Source organism: Triturus cristatus, chromosome 6 (assembly GCF_964204655.1).
Source record: "Triturus cristatus chromosome 6, aTriCri1.1, whole genome shotgun sequence".
In the NCBI taxonomy this organism is placed as follows: domain Eukaryota; kingdom Metazoa; phylum Chordata; class Amphibia; order Caudata; family Salamandridae; genus Triturus; species Triturus cristatus.
Window position 1 is genome coordinate 1147723055 of NC_140589.1, and position 18165 is coordinate 1147741219.

The following is an 18165-nucleotide window of genomic DNA, read 5'->3' on the forward strand; positions in this document are numbered from 1 at the left end:
AAACTGACCTTGACTTAAAAAGGCCATTTGTTGACTCTCCTTTTCTTTTGAATTACTCTTTTGTCCCCATCCTCTGCATGCCTCCTTTCTCTGAGCACAGGGTTCTCTAAATCACATGCATGTTTGCCTGATCCCTATTATTGGATCTCAGCAAATTTCCCACACGTCCTTTCAAAGACCACAACCTTTCCTTTAAAAGTCATAGTCTGCAACCCAACAATACCTAATCTCCTGCAGCTCATCTATTAATACAGCCAACCAATGCACAGATTCACATACCCTGTCTCCCACACGTAAACCTATTAATTTAATCTACCACATAGAAACTGGAGTAGATGCATGGCTAGATTTCCTTAAGACAACAAGACTAATCCCAGTGACCAACAATAACCCAAAAAAACCACTAACGCTAGTCTCGTATAAATGCAATTACAATACAATATATAACTTACAAGGTTGTATGATGGTACAATGCATTCCTGAACAACGCATTCCTGTTCCATGCGGTCTCTACCACAACCGTGTCTTTACCACCCATGCCTTTACCACGCAGTTTTATGGTGAAGACATGATCGCTAAAGAGAAATGCGCACTAAAGATCATACCCCTGGCCCCTGCCCTCTAAACTGTCCCTTTTCCTCCTGCCATGAGCCCTAAACTTGAACCCCATGTCCCAAAAACGACCCCAAATGAGCCCTTTCAACTGGCCCCTACATCCCTTAACTACCCCGAGCCAGCCCCTCCCGCCCTGAGGCCTAAAACTGCCCCCTGCCCTGTAAACTGCCCATTTCCCCAGCCCTTTGCCTTAAAAACTTCCCCATCCTAAAAACTGCCCAACCCTACTCCCAACCTGAGCCCTAAAGATTGTCCCCTACAGCTGCTAACTTCTCCAACCCCCACCGCCCCTTCCCTGAGCCCTAATACTGCTCCCTGCCATACACACAACCCAACCCCCTCCTGAGTCCTAAAACCTACACCCACCCAGAAAAACTACCCCTGCAAGACCTGGTCCCAGCCCCACTTACTTCACCACATCCTCTCCCGATTCACAATCGTCCTTCCTCTTCCTTTCTTCCTCTTCCACCCATCCGCTTGGCAACTAGACCACGCATTGCCTTAACCAATATGTGCATTAAGGCATATGCGTGGTTAAAGCAAGCTTGGTTACTCTTGCATTTGTCAGACATTTGTGGCTGAGCCCTCGTTGTTCTGACCACTTCCCAAATTACAATAATACTAATACCATTAGACTTAACTCTTGAGCAGTCCATTATAGTTCACATTGTCTGCATAATAATTCCCTTATACTGCATAACAGTCTAATGCTCACATAAGTCAAAATTACTATGGATTCAGTCCATGGCCCAGTAGAGTAACAGTCCACAGCTTTAAATCTCCCATCACCAACTGAACGGGCATGGAATAATTTCAGAGATCTGTCACATGTCACTGACCAATGGAGGCTTTTAATTTAGTCACTACTGAATGTCCCAACATGCTGTCCACTACGATCACTTCTTGATATGTCACAATGACAATCAGATATGGGTTGATATTAACAAAGACCATCCCAGCAGATCTCTTCGCCATTTTTCCTTTTAACCAATGCCTGCTCAGGACCATTGACTTTAAGCAAAATATCTGAGAATGGGCAACCCAGTGCAGTAACCAACTAAGTGGACTGTGAATATAGAAAATACCATAAAGGGACCTGTAGAGCTACTCAAAGCTGCCCGCTTACAAAAAAACACAAACTGGTAGCCTGTCTCTCATACTTATTCATCCATCATACTCCTAAGAGCTGCATTCCATAACACGATCACGACACATCGGTGATTATCCCGCCCCAACATGAAAACACTTCCCACTAATGATTAAAATCAAATCTAACACACTTCCAACTACACACCCTACATGGTTTAGTATGCTACCCATATAGGAAAGAGTTTCAGAGCCCCACATAGTAGTATTAAGTGCTATATAAATGTTGCATTGGAATACAATACTATATTGAAAGCACTTTTAACCCACAATGCCAAGATAAACATCTCATACAAACACTACTTGAAAAAGAATGTCTCAATAGACGCATCATTATGTGGTGAAAGTGTGTGAGTGAATGATGAAGCACAGGCATACTGTTCCTCAGTATACATGGTGATGCTGCATGAACCAAACTCCAGAATCTCTTCAGGTCAATTGGCTACACCAGGGATGCAACACAGGCCTCCGCAGCCCCCGCGGTGCGGGGGCTCCCAAGCCCCATGGCACCCCCTCAGCACAGCACTCTGGTTGCAGAGCTCCTGATTGAGCCCAGAGGGGGGGCCACCACATGCCTTGCTTGCAGGCCCCCACAAGGTTCGTTATGCCAGTGGGCTACACATGTATTCAGACACACTACACACACATTCACATAGTACTGTTACACACGGTACACACAACACATGCTGAATGAGTGGGAAAGTGGGCAAATATTTTGGTAGATGGCTGGTCTGATAATAGATAGCAAGATGGGGCCCTGGCATTTACGTGTTTAGAAATTAAACACTGTGCTGACCTGGTGCTCCCCTCAAAACCCCTTCCCCCTGTCTGCACCCATCACGAAGGTTCCATATCTTAAGATCCCTCTTTCATTGTTTGATCCGACTTTTTAAAGTCGCATGCAACTGCATACTATCTTCAAGATAAAGTCCATTCTGAAGGCTCTGCAGAGTCACCCCTTTTTCTAAGCGTCACGTTCTTTGAAATCTCTTGCACTGGGTCACATACCTTCTTCAGTGTCACATGCTTTCACATCCACCCTCCAGTACCTCCTGCTCTCTATCAAGGTTCAACTTATTCTTTATGGCCACATTGCAATATATGCGTAACATACATGTGCATTCCAACTTCTATGTCAAAGCTTTTCTCAGAGTCAGCTTCCCCTTACGGTTTGCTCCCATCCCTCTGCTTCACATTCTTTAATATCCCTTCCTCAGGTCAAACCCTCTCCTTTGGAGTTGCCTCTTTCTTTTAAGGTCTCCCTCCTTTTCTTTGGGATGAATTACTTCCTTGGGGTCACGCCCAAGGTAACATTCCCTGACATAAACACCCTAGTGTCTCCCCTTTTCCTCAGGGTTATCCCTCTCAAGTTCACCTCTTCCCCTGGATCATGTCTATCTCTCAAGGGCCCATTCCTTCATGTTTTTCCCACAGGGCCCAATACTTGCATCCTGTCTACACCCACACCCTCATTTCAATGTTTAGAATGCTCTGAGGCTCCCGTTGGGTTTCATGCAGTTTTCTAAGGTTCCGCTTCAGCTGAATACAGCCCTTTCAGAATCCAAAAAGTGTAACTTGCAATGTGTGCAAAATGACCGGACCGCAGCAGATGTAAATTGCAGCTCCAGAAAATCCATATTTTTTAAAAGGATCTGCATATGTGCTGGCCCCCAAGAAAGGACTCTAGCATGGGGACCTGTGCATTTGCAGTGATTACTAAAGATTTGCTGCATTTGTATGTCAGAGTGCATGTAGCAGTGAAGTCCAAACATGCATGTGAAGGAAATGAATTGGAGAGTACTAGGTAGGGAGTCACAACATAAGGGTGAGGCAGTGGTGCAGAGGCTTGTAGCATGAGAGTGTGAGACTGCAAAAGTAGACTGAGTGAGTGTGTGGGTGACTTCCCTAAAGATAAGAGAGGTGTCCCGCTCACAGCACAATGAAGGAGAGATGTAGTTAACAGCATGGAATGACTGGCCTGATCTTGGGAGTGGTGTGGTGACCGCATGTGTGTGCATTGATGCAGAAGTGTGGCACAATGAATAAATGTAGGTGCTGTGCATGAAAGCCATTGATGTGTTCCAATCATGGTACAGTTTGTTGTGTGCAACTAAGAGCAGGGAAAGGGAATTTTGATTCATACACATTTCTTTCTTTCTTTTTTTATTCAAAAAGGTTTTATAGGGGTCGTGGCCAAGATGGCGGTGAGGTGAGACGTGTCCTCTCGTCTCTCCCTCCAGCCGACGGAGAACTCATCATGCCTAGGCTGTCCATAGCCTACATCCAGCCAGGGTCCTGTGCGGGGCTACATGCTGAGTGTTAGCGGCCCCCGTCCTGCCTGAGACGCCCCCAGGAGCTGCGGTGCGGAGCAAGTAACTCCACGCCCGAGAGAAAGTGGGGCCTGTGATCGGAGGTGGAGCCGCGGCCTTGATTTTGGGACCGCGCCTGCCGGCGCAGCTGCGGAGGGGCTCGCGACGGGGTTACTGAGCTTGGTGCCCTATCCATCCCTCCACCTGTGGACACTGAGGGCACTGCACAGCCGATACAGCCTACAACGCCTGGAGCCAGATCTGACGGCGGCGACGACTTCTCGGCATTAGGGCCGATGCGCGGGAGCCTGACCCCCACCCGACATCCACATTTGGTGCACTGGGGCCGGCACCCCGAGACTGCCTCAGCCGAGCACACACCCGCAGACGGAAGAGGGAGCGGGGGAGGCCCTCCTTGTTTGGCTTGCAGCATGGGCCAGTGCTGAGCCCGGCCGACCATTTGAGGTGAAAAGGAGCATCTGGGCTGCCATCGCTCCGCGTCCCACTTGGAGCCCTTCACTTTGTCTTGTGGGGCCTCCCAGTTGCCTGCATCGTGTGGAAGAGGCCGCTTGGCTGCTACCTCCGTGTTCCCTGGGGAAACTGCACGCACAGTCCCAGAGCAGATAGCCAGCTTGGGGGAGCATTAGCGCGACTGCTGGTTGAGGCGGTGGCCGAGGACGAGGCCCGGCGCACTATGGCGGCAGCCCGGATGGGCCCGGGTGTGGCTGGTGGTGGGCTGGAGGCCCCCTGCTCACCCCCTCCAGGCATGTGTAGCGGTGTTTCGCTTGGGGGCGATCGGCACCATTGCAGGTGATTCTGATCGGTGGACATTGGTGGCGCGCACTGGCTCTGGAACTGGATTGCAGTGCGGGATCTTCGCGCTGTAGGGACTGGCCGGGGCCTGCGGTGGCAGAGCTGAGCAGGAGGTGAGGCCTTGATACTGTCTTTTGCGCTGATTGTGAATTTGGTGGCCTGCCCCATTGCCTCATAGCAAGGTCATCAACACACCGAGGCTGGAGTGGCCCCCTACTGCTGTTGACACTTGGAAGGCCCTGCTCTGAGAAGGCTTCCTTCTATTCCCACGCTACGCTGGTCGGGGTGGTGTGTGTACTGCTGGTGGCCATGTCGAATCTACCTGCCCTGCGTCTTTCTTGATTGGGGTTGCTTCTACACGTGGACCCTTCATAGAGACCTCAACGCTTTTCCCAGTTACTTGTGGGGGGTGGCGCGGTGGCATTCGGCTCCCGTCATATTCCATGTCTCCTCACAATTTGTGCAGAACTATGTCTTCCACGCGTGGGAAAAAGAGTAAGTCCCTCAAGGAGCTCTTCGCACGCCCACAGGGAGGCGCGACATAAGATTCTGCCAAGCAGCACAATGCTGCCTCGACACATGTGAGTGGCCCTGGGGAGGAACCAATCACGCGGGCCTTCCTGGAATCTCTATTTTCGGCCCTCCAGGATGACTTACATGCCGTGAAAGGGGATCTCATCGCAGAACTTAAAGACATCCGAAAGGACCTCGACAGTGTTGGAGACCGTGTAGTAGCTCTGGAAGACAAAAGTGACACGCAGGACAATGAGGTCTCCTTCTTACAACAGGAACTTCTCCACATACACGACCAGCAGGTGGACCTTCAGACCCACTTAGTGGACTTGGAGAACCGCTCCAGACGTCATAACGTACGGATCCGAGAAGTGAGGCCCAACGCAGAAGCTGGCGATATCTTTACTTTTGTGCGTGAACTGTTCAATCACATCCTGGGCAATCCTATCGACTCTGAGCTCCGGATTGACAGGGCACATCGTGTGGGTCCCCCTCGGGCCGACAATGCTCTGCCAGTGGATATCCTAGTCTGTGTCCACGACTTTGGCACCAAGGAGGAAATTCTTCAGAAGGCCAGGGCACAGCATCCCATCACGTTTCGGGATCAGAATCTGGTTCTCTACCAAGATCTCGCTGCCCTCACACTTCAAAAACGTAAGATATTTCGCCCCATCACTGCTGTCCTACGCCAAGGCAATATTGCGTATTCCTGGGGTCACCCATTTCGTCTTGTATTTCGATACGATGGCAAACTCTATCAACTTCGCTCGCTAACAGAGACCAGCAGGGTACAGGGGATTGAAATACCAGAAGAGGATGACAGCAGTGACACACAGGACCGAGGGCCCAGCGACACACAGCCGCGATGGAGGTAGCAGCGGCGCAGATGCCGCCCCAACAGCCCGTGGCGCTCCGACCCCAAAGAGATCACAAAGGGTCAGCAGGACGCTTTGGAGGCCTTACCAGGAACCCTTGCTAAGACACTGCCCTCGTAATGAGCTTAGGTCATGTAACTTTTTCTTAGCTTCTCTGTTCTTGGGCGGTCTGGGGGGGGGGGGGGGGATGCAATTGGCCATGTAACTCCCGTATTCGTGTTTTACCTGATCTTCTGCGGAAGATGGACTGTCACCAGGACTCTTGATTTATGTTGGCACCTGTTGTGCTGGGGCTTTTTCTGTCTCTCAGGGTCTCTCTTTCTCGTCTCCTCCCTCCTGCGCTTCTCATCGGTCTCCCAGTACTGCTGGGTATAGGTTCCAGAGCTGGCGATATGCGCCCACTGACCTCCCTGTGCAGTTGCAGCTGAGCATTCTCTCCTGCTCTAGGCCGCACATGCTTTCCAATGCACAATATTCCCCGCTATAGAGGCCTCCGCATAGTCTTAAAGTCCTCACACTCAATGTGAGGGGACTTAATAATCCCATCAAGCGGCAGGCGATCTTGGCTTATCTGGAGAGCTCCGGGGCCGACGTATGCCTATTACAAGAAACACATTTGTTGGTTAAAGATTGTCACAGACTATGGACATGTGCCTTTCTGACCCAATTTTTCTCCTCGGGATTCTCTAAATCTGCAGGGGTGGCGATTCTGATCTCTAGGGCTTTTAAGGGGAAAGTGAGGCAGAAGGAGGCCAAAATTAAAGGTAGGCTTCTCACCTACCAATTGATGATTGTGGGTCACACGCTGATCTTAGGGTCCATATATTCCCGTAATGAAGGACAGAAGCGGTTTCTCCATGAGGCGCTGCTCGAGGCCACCGCCACTCCTGAGCGCATGTAACTCCTGGGGGGAGACCTCAACCTAGTCCTTAACAATGAGCAAGATAGGTAGGTGCAATGCTTTGGCTAAGTAGGTGCCCTTTCCCAAGCCAGACTTGCTAGGTTGGGAGACCTGGGCTTGATAGATCTGTGGAGGGATCTCCACCCACACTCCAGGGAATATTCCTATTACTCTGGCGCTCACAAGACCCACGCTAGGTTGGACTACTTCATAGGCACCAAGACGATCAGGGACATCACGACCTCCGCCAATATTTTAGTTGCTGCCTTATCGGACCATGCTCCTGTAGTGATCACCCTGACTTTGCCCCCCGTCCTGCTCCTTACCCAACGGTGGTGCTTCCGAGATACCCTCTTACACCGTGCGGACTCCATCGCCCAGATTCAGTGCGGGCTCGATGACTATCTATCCCATAACGACAACGCTGATACGCCTATCTCCACTAGATGGGAAGCCCTGAAGGCTGTGGTTAGGGGGGAAATTATTGCTCTTTCCTCTGCGGATAATGCGGAACATAAACACAAGAGGGAGGACCTCACCAAGAGAGTGCGCGAGTTAGAACAGATACATCAACGAACTGGAGCGCCGTGCATTTGGAGTCAATTGAAGACAGCTAGGTTGCAGATAGATCACAATAAAGCCGAATACGCGGCCCCACATCTGCTCCATTCTTTTGATGTCAGCTGTGACAAATGTGGTCGGTTACTGGCACAAAAACTGAGGGAAACCTGGCTGCATGACGGGGTCCAGTAGATCACCGATCATGCAGGCCGCACAAACACAGAAGACTCTGACTAGCCATGCTGTTCTGTGACCTTTATGCACAACTGTACAATGCACAGCACCTAGAGTTGACAGATATAGATGCGTATTTGGATCAGGTTACTCTTCCCAGCTTGTCCCAAGCTCAGGCCGACCACATAGAGAGGGAGATTCGACCAGAAGAAGTGGTCTCAGCCATCTCGCGCTTAAAATTGGCTAAATCTCCTGGTCCAACTTCTACACTGCGGCATTCTATAAGCAGTTCTGCCCCATGCTTACACCTCTTCTCACTCGCCTCTTTAATTCCTTTGCTTCTTCGAGGGCGATCCCTCCTTCCATGCTCAAGGCGGCTATAGTGGTCATTCATAAGCCCAGCAAGGATAAGACACTGTGCGGCATACAGGCCTATCTCTCTTTTAAACCTTGACCTGAAGCTCTACACCAGTATCCTTTTGGCTCGCCAAAACCCGACCAGGCGGAATTTATACCCCAAAGGCAGACCAGCGATAACACGAAGCGGGTGCTCCATCTCATTGAAAAAGCTTCTCGCATCCCGGGAGACTATATGCTCCTGACCATCGATGCCGAAAAGGCGTTTGATCACGTGCACTGGCCCTACTTGGAGCAAGTGCTGATCCGTTTTGGCCTAGGGGAATAGATGAGGACCTGTATCCTCAACTGCTATCGTGACCCTGTGGCCGCACTACGGGTGAATGGACATGCGTTGACTCCCTTTTGTATCCACAGAGGCACTTGACAGGGGGCGCTCTGTCGCCCCTGCTCTTTGCCTTATACATGGAGCCCCTGGTGCAAAGAGTTTGTGAGCACCCGCAGATCACGGGTATACGCTTTGGCAGTGATACTCATACCATCAGCTTATACGCGGACGACGTCCTGGTCACTCTGACGGAACCTGCAATGGGCACCTTTTTGGAGGAGCTGGACCGGGTTTAAAGTCAACATCATGAAGTCCACGGCTCTAAACCTCTCCTTACCGCCTCAGATGCTGTCGGAATTACAGGCGCGTCATTCCGTACAGTGGTCTTCTGACACGGTCCCTTATCTGGGAATTCGGCTAGCTCCCACACTACAGACGACAAGGGCGGTCAAATACAGTATCTTGCATTCCCACATTCGTGTGGACCTACGTCATTGGAAACATTACCCTATCTCTTGGCTGGGTCGCATTGCCGCAGTCAAGATGACGATCCTTCCCAAACTCCTTTATCTTTTTCAAACGCTCTCCCTACAGCCTCCCACCGCTGGCTCCAGCGGGTGCAATCAGTACTCTCTCAGTTCATTTGGCAGGGTTGCAAGCCGAGGATGAAGCGGCTGATCAGTTTCCTCCCTCCCAATGAAGGGGGTCTAGGGATACCTGATCTTGCGCTTTTTTATAAAGCCGCACAGCTACGACACTTACTGGAGTAGAGCAGGGCAGAGTCAGAGAAACACTGGCTTTTCCAAGACCGTGCGATAGCGGCCACTTCTTTGATGAAGATCCCTTTCCTTTAGAAGGCCCAGCGTCCCCCCAACCTTTACGCTTCTCACTTGACCCGTGCTACAATGTTGGTCTGGGATCAGACGAACAGACGACATGGACTGATGACTTTCCCTTCCCCGCTCACTCCTCTTTTTGGCAATTCCGACTTTGGACCGGGGATGGGGGAGACCTCCTTCCCTCTTCGGAGAACCACCGGTTGCCGCGCGCTAGGTACTCTTTACGACGCTGATGTGGTTGTGCCCTTCGCATCAGCTATGCACTGATTATGGTCTCCCCGAATCTGAACGCTTGCACTACCTGCAGCTGCGACACTGGGTCTCAAACCCGGACAATGGGCCTCAAACCCGGACAATAGATCACAGGCCCATAGACATCTCACCCAGTATGAGAGATGGCTGATCACACGTTCCTCAGACAAGAAGTTAATTTCAGACCTGTATAAAATGCTTCTATCCCGCTACACTCATACCTTCCATGCAGGACGGGCCAGATGGGAAAGAGACCTGGGCCGCAATCTCACTAGCAAGGAATTGGAAGGGGTCTGCTATAGGGCGCAACACACTGCGACTCACATAGGTCTCACCAAAACCTTTACTAAGCTTGCGTATTACTGGTATTACACCCCGAGCACATGCACCACTTCGACAGCGCATGTAGTCCGGATTGCTGGTGAGGGTGTGGGAAAGTGGGTACACTTGTCCATCTACTATGGGAATGTGAACATCTGACACCCTACTGAACTCAAGTCCTCAATGACATCGACAAGTATTTAGACACAGAGCTTCCTCGGCTTCCGGAGTACGTTCTTTTGGGGGTTCCTAACCCGCTCACCTATCCTCTGAAATCCACAAGGGAGAAACAAATAGCACTTGCGCTGGGCACTGCCACACAAAACATTCTCCCACATTGGAAATCTACACACGTATTCCAACACTCACTGGGTGGCATCACCGCCTATGGCATATCTTAGGCATGGAAATGATTTTGGTCACCATGCTGACAAAGGCTCGGGCTTTAACCAATTGTGGCAACCTTTCCTGGCTCTCCTGGCACAAGACTTTAGGGAGTTCACCTTCTGCGATTGGCACTATTGAATACTCCCACGGGTTAGCCGCTTACTTACAGATGGGCTGGGCTGGGGGGGCGGGGATTAGGAGGGAGAGTGCTATCCTATTCCCTTTCTTTTTACTTTCTTCCTACTTCTGGGTTAGGGGCTGTATTTCTGTTCTCATTTCTATGGATCGTTTTATCTTGTGATCTCATATGTCATTCATTTGCACTAGAGCCCTGCGTGGCCCAATTGGTTGCACTGCTCTTTTGCCAGTATACAATGCTTGGCATTTATTTCAATAGAAAGATTTAAACCATAAAAAGATTTTATATAGTGTGAACATGACCACAGGGGACAGTGGCGTAGCTACAGGGTGGCGGTGGGGGCGGACGGCCCCAGGCGGCACGAGTTTTGGGGGCGGCGGATGGCCCCCATCCTCCACTCTTACCTGCGGCTGTCACGGCCACTAGAATCGGCAGCAACTCCCCCCCCCACCCCCGCTCTTACCTGCGGCAGTTGCGGCCACATGAATCACCAGCCCCAAAATCTCCCTCCCTGCTCTTCAATCAGGCCGCCGTAGGCAGCAAACGCAGGGGCAGCCACGGGCGGCCTAAGGCCTAGCTATGCCACTGACAGGGGGTATCAGGGAGCACATCAACATACAATCATCACAGTCTCATAGAAAATAGCATGTCCTTGGGAGCCTTAGAAGCTAGGGTTCTAAGGCAGAAGTTTCTGCATCAATATCGCTTTAAGTTATTTTTTGAAAGAGGCAGTGGAGAGATTCAGTCTGACTTCAAGGGGCAGGGATTTTTTGATTCTGGGGGCGATACCCGAGAAGGCTTGATTGTACGTTTTCTTTTTATGGAATTTCTGTGGTTTGAGCAGTAGGGTGCTGGCACTTCTAGAGGATCTAGATCCACCAGAGAGCTCAAGTTTTTGTGCGAGGTATATCGGGGTGTTGAAATGAATGGCTTTGTGGGCCATGCATGCAATTTTTAGTTGTATCCTTGCTTCATATGGGAGCCAATTCAGGGATATCAGCTCAGGTGTGATATGATTGTTTCTTACAGAACCTGTTATGAGTCTTGCAGCAGAGTTGAAAGTGGCCCTAAGGGGAGCAGTCTTCATTATAGGGAGGCCGCAGAGGGTTGTGCTTAGAGATCACTAAGGTTTGCACTGCAACCTTTAAATCATTAGAATGGAGGAAAGGTTTTATTTTACTTAGGATGCTCAATTGGAAGTTCCCTCCTTTGGTGAGTACACTAATGTGCTTCTGCATGTTCAGACTCTCATCTTGCATTATTCCCAATGAGTTTTGGGAATCAATGATGTGTGACGTGCAATTTAGAGCTGTTAGTTCTCAATTCTTCAATGACCGATGACTGTTTGGCTGTTGCGATTAAGAGGAATTCCATTTTAAGAGTGTTTCATTTCAGGTGGTTAAGTGTCAGCCAACTTTCTGTTTTCTATAAAACTGAGTTGAGGGACCTGATGTCTTCAAGGGATGAGACATTCAAGTACAGTTGGGTGCCGTCGGCATACATGTGATAGTGAATGCTGGATAGATTCAAAATTTCTGTTAAAAGCTCCATGAACAAGTTGTAGAGAGTGGGTGAAAGTGGGGACCCCTGTGGTACCCCCAGAGTGACCAGTGAGGGAAGAGACAAAGATTGATTCACCTTGAATCTTTGGGTTCTATTATGGAGAAATGAGGAGAACCAGTTTAGTACTGGCCCAGAAAGCCCCATCCTGTGTTCCAATAGGTCGATTAGGTTGTTGTGCTTAACTCTATCAAAAGCTATGATAGGTCGGGGAGGATCAAAAGGCAGGATTCCTTCTGATTAAGCATACTTAGCGCGTCATCTACAATGTGAGTGAGAGCGGCTTCTGTGCTATGACCCTGACAGAAGCCGGAATGGAATTGGTCTTGCATTCGGAATTGATCAATATGGTTTCAAAGCTGGGCGTGAACACATTTCTCAAGGAGCTTTGCCGGCGTGGGAATGTTGGAAATGATGTAGGTCAGAGTGATCCTCAGATTGTTCCTTTAGAATAGGGGTGACCTGCCCAGATATTAGGCAATCCGAATAGCACCTTGCAGTAGTGAGGCATTGACTATCTTAGCCCAAGGTGGGAGTATGGAGGATCTGAGCTGGTTGAGATGTGTGAGGGAGGGAGAGAATCTCCACAATCTTTCCGCTGGTCTCAGATTTTGTCTTTCTGTATTTAGACTACCATTGTACTAAGGTTTGGAGACTTTGGAGGACAATCTTTTTAGCTGTAGAGGAGCCATCAAGTCTAGAATGCTTGTCATTAAGTGATTAAAATGGTCTGTAAGGTCATGGACATCCAACATGTTTACAGGAGGGGGCAGAATGTTATCACTAAGGGTAGTCAGATGACACAAGTTGATGTTTCTTAGGCGTCTTTTCCAGTGTCTTGGTTTCTTTGGCTGGGCTTTATTAACTCTCACAGAATCTGAGATGAGGAAGATGATGCAATGGTGGTCTGTCCCGTGGGAGATATCCATTACAACGCAGGCATTCCAACGCAATGCTTTCACAACACATCCATTACAAAGCAGACACCATTACATCGCATGCCATTACAACGCATATACCATTACAACGCATGCCAGACAACATATACTATTACAATGTCTGCTATTACAACGCATTGGTAAGTAAAGTATGGTAAGTATTTCTTAGGTTGTGGTATTATATTTTAATTAATACTCACGTTTTTAAATGTGCAATATATTATATTTTTTATATGTGATTTTAATATTTAATATGTAAAAAATTTTATTGTTCATTTCAATACTCGTATTAAATTTAATGCAACATATTTTTTTTTAAAATAATTAAGAAATATATGTATATGTTAAAAAAGGGGGATTGTTTTAAAAAATATAATTAACAATCATAAATAGTTCAGGAAACCGAGGCCACGGAAGGACGGGGGGCCGACAGCGTTGGGGAAGCTACTGGCATGACTGGGACACAGGAGTTCAGTAACACTGAGGAGACCAGAGCTTTGGAGGGGGACAGAAGTGCCCTGGAGAATTCACGTCCGGAAACATCAACCTCCACATCCTCCCAGTCTAGTGGTGACTCCTCGATGTTGGGGGGCACCGGAAGTTCCAGCTCTGCCTCTTCTTCCGCCACACCTCGTCCAGTGCCCACCCTCCCAGATGCTCCCTCAAGTGCTGTTCGTGTCCGCAGCCCTAAGAAGGGTAGAGTCTCCTTCCCCCAGGCACCGCTGCCCCAGCCCCTGTCTCCCCTGCTGCCCTCAGTGTTGAGGCCATAGAAATTTTGCGCCTGCTGTGTGTGGGACCGACTGCTCTCCTGAATGCCCTCCAGAATCATGGCATCAAGTTGTCACAGGTTGTTATGTTTATGGAGGGCATTCATTCAGACATGGATGGCCTACACCAATCTGTCCAGTCTTTGTCCTCCACAGTGACAGCAGCCATTCAGCAGTCCCAAGCTCCCAGTCCAGCTCCTGTCCCTTCAGCGACCACCCTGTCAGTGGCCCTACCTGATGAGAGTACACACACGTCAGAGCCCTCAGGCACCCAGTCATCCACACGCAGCACACAGCAGCAGCAGTCTAAGCATACCAGACACCATACACCATCACGACAACCCAAAACGAACACACATGACCGCAAAACAAAAAGCCCATCACAGGACACTCAGGGACATAGGGCAAAGAAGCATCCATCCACATTACATTCCTCCAAATCATCATCATTCAAGGGTACTCCCATTGCCCTACCTGATCCCAAAGACACACAAACACTTGCCCTGTCTGCTGTGAACCTTGACATTCCAAAGGCAGATTCACCCAAAACATCAACTCCCACCCACACCCCTGTGAAGCAGGGACAAGAGAGCACAGTGGGGAATTTACCTCAGAAACAGGGGATGCAGTGTACCACTAGGTCCAGCAAATCCCCACTGGGAGAGCCACCTACACCTGCTACACCTTTGGGCAAGAGTGAGGCTGTTGTACCCACCTCACTTCCTACTCCGGCCAAGCCACTTGTAGGATATCGGATCCCCAAACAGTTGTGTCCCAGCCCTCAACATTCACCCTCAGCCACTGAGCCTCCACACAGCATTTCACCACCTCCATGTACCACCACTCCACCCGGGCCAAGCAGCCATCAGGCTCCCACATTCAGGGATCCCTCTACCTCAGCCAGTTCTCTCCCTCCCAGGTCCAGTCATACAACTGGCCCCGGCAATCAGCCCCCTCCCAGTTCAACTTCAAGTCAAAGTTGAAGTCAAGTCCACCTCCCCACACCATTTCTCCCACAGTGGTGCCTGGACTGCCCATTCAAAGCCCCTGACCTGTGGTGATTCCCATGATAGTGGACTGTTTTACCCATTTCATGTACAAGTTCTCATGCACACATGTGCGGACTAGAAATTTGGACTGGCCAATGGCCTTGATGTTTTGCACTTTTGATGCCTATCCAGAGATAATGTAATAAAGACTGTTACTCATCTTGTGTGCTTTGTCGCTGCCCTTGCTAATGAAAAAGTGTAATGTATGTGTGTATGTTCATGTGATGCATGCTCTGTATGCCACATTCACATTGGTAATTACTTGATTTTCTATTGCAGAGGTTGTCAGAGGTTACAGGCACTTTTGTGCTTCTTGACTTAGAGGCTTGAGGATGCAATGATGGTTGTCTGTGATGATTTCATCTTATCCTAATCATTCTATTGTCAGGTCTCCAATTTTGTACACATGCCATATTTGGATACTGTACCACAACAGAAGTGTATTTACCTAACCTCTTTAAATATGGCTTGGCTAATGGATTGCAACTTCCTTTTAATTTAATATAAGGCAACACGTGAGTTAGCTCCACTAGACTTACTTGGAGCATAATAGCAACTCCACACCAGGAGAGAAGCCCTAACCCACTCCAGTTTGGCGGTTCCCATGATCAGGATTTCACATCATCCATCATCCCCACTGAATACCGGTTTCCCTGCTATGACTTTAGCAGTCTAGTGCGGACTGCGAGTCAACCGGGAGTTTCCCGCCAATTCAGGCTTAGTCACTTCCAGTATTTAGACAGGTTAACTGTTGATAGTTTCAACAACTCCCTCACTGCTCCATATACCTAAAAACATACCTACACCATCTTACGTGTTCTGCTCTAATCTCATTTTCTTTTAACCTACAACCCACACAGTACATAGGGATACTCCTTGTGTGATACCTGCTGGGTATTTATTAAGTAAAATGAGAAACCCGACTGGGGTGAGCTCATTATTTCTTTCTGCAACCATGGTGTTGTTCCACCATACGTGTCTCTGTAATTTTCACGAATAAAGGTCTGTGAGAGTCACCCATACGGCACTCACATTGTGTATGTTTTTAGCTATCACCACTGTGTGCTGTTAGCTTGTCAAACAGGGAACACAAGAGTTTTGTTTATACTGAAGTCTCAGATCTTAATATTTGTTTTTATTCCTTCACCAGGTTGGTCATGTTCTATCAGGTACTACACATAGTATGTGTTTGGCTGGTTTAAAGAGGTTGATTACACCATATAACCACCCGTTTGTAGATATATTTGATTTTAGAAGGTCCTGTTGAATTGCTACCAGATTGATTGACTACCAGGTGAGCAACATGTTGACCACTCAATAGAGCGCCCTACCTGAGACATAACCGCAGACATGCGCCTATGTTTCTTTTATTCAGGTTGGAGACCTATTGATTAAAATTGTTTTCGTTGGTACTTCCAAACCTCTTTTAAACTTCCTTCAGGTTACACACCTCCACTCACTCATCTACACTGGTTAGGCCCCTCACCCACACAGCACCAAATGGCAATTTGGAATAAAAGATCTCTGCCAAAGAGCCCCTCATAGGGAGCCCATCAGATATTGCAGCGTGGACCTGACAAGGAGCAGCCCTATGATGAAGCATGACACTCAGCGGGTGCGTGAGAGCCCCAAATTCCAAGAGGAGGAATCCCCATCCTCCTACTTCTCATGACCATGCAAAACCGGTTCCCCTAGTTTTCCCTTGTCTTGTAATTAAGGTCAGCATACTTTCTGTATCTTTACTAAGTTTGGGCACGTATGCTGGACCTGTCCAAAAAGCCCAGAGTCCCTCCTTTGTGATTGTTTATATTCTCAGCCATGTGCTTTAGATTGAGGGCACATGTAGGAGTTGTTTGTTCAGCACTGTGCATTGTTTCAGTGTGACCTTGCTATCCTGGGGTACACCTACTTGTTGTCAGTGTCAGTTGTGAGTATGCAGAGTGTGTCACTGCAATGTCTGTGTTGTGTTTTGTTGATCTGCTGTGGCTCTTGTTTAAGTTTGTGCACACTGTGCTGACCTGCTCAGGCAAACTGACATTAAAAGTGACTTTTCTCATACATTGCTGTCACTTGACACATCTTTGACACAAGTATGTGGTAGGAAGAGTCATACCATCCCCTATAGGGGCATTTGATGCCTACACATTGTGAGAGTTACTCCTCTATGTGTTTTTGCATAGTACACTACTCACCTGTCTAATAGTAATGTATACACCACTTCAGTCTAATATCTTCTACCCCATGCCTTGCCAGTTTGTGACCCTCCCGACCACTTCATAGTGTGACACTGTACTGTGGGAGGATGATCTGTGTCCAGGACCAATGTGCCACTCAGGACAGTTTCACCATTTGTTATGTGGTGTTTTCTTATACTTGATTGCAGTCATGATTGCTCATGTACAGTGCATATGTTTTACCAGTACAGTCCTCTAGTCATGATCGATGCATCTGTGTTTTCCTGAGTTGTGTAGCAGTAGGTGATAGCTAAAGTGTATGTCTGTTCGCTGAGGTACTGCTACCCTTCCTGAGTGTGATGTGATCTGTGGCCTGTGATGATTTGTGGTGTGGAAGTTCATGGTGGAGCACTCGGACGTGTGATACTGGTTTTGTTGGTGTTCGCACGCTGCTTACTGTGCATGCACTGCTGTCAGTGTATGTTGCCTTGTCTTTGCCAGGTGTGAGTCCACCTGATGACCAGCTGAGTTTGCTATGTGATGATTTTGTATGTGAATATTTTGTGTTTTTGTTGTTGATGGATGCAGTCTTTGGCCTGTGTTGGCTCTTTCTACTGCCAGGTCCATGTGTGTGTGATGTTATATTTGCATGACATTGTGTGTGAGTAGTTTGTGCATTGTAATACATTCAGATGTGTGTTGAATGTGTAGTGTGTATTTCTTGAGTGAATGTCACATGTAGCAATGTGGAATCTTTTTAATGAGCTTGTTTTGAGTGCACAATAGTGCTATGTCCTCTTATGGTTGACCTGTCACTTGTCAGGAGTGTGCTTGTGCTAAACATGAACAGCATGCTCACTTGGTAACTGGTGTAGTGTGTATGTCTGTGTTAGCAGATTTGTTGTATTGATCACAGTTAGTGTTCATGGTTGGCATTTGATAATGCATTTTCTGATTGGGTTGGTGGATGGTGTCTGTGCAGTTGGTCTGAGTGAAAATGTGTATTCCTGTGCTGTCTAGGGTCACATTGCCTATCATCCTGTTTGCCTGTACATGGCTGTGAGCTTGTTGGACTTCTTTGGATGTTGTTTGTGAGACATATATTTGGCAATTGGATTTGGATCAGAAGTGGTTCAGACATCCCTGA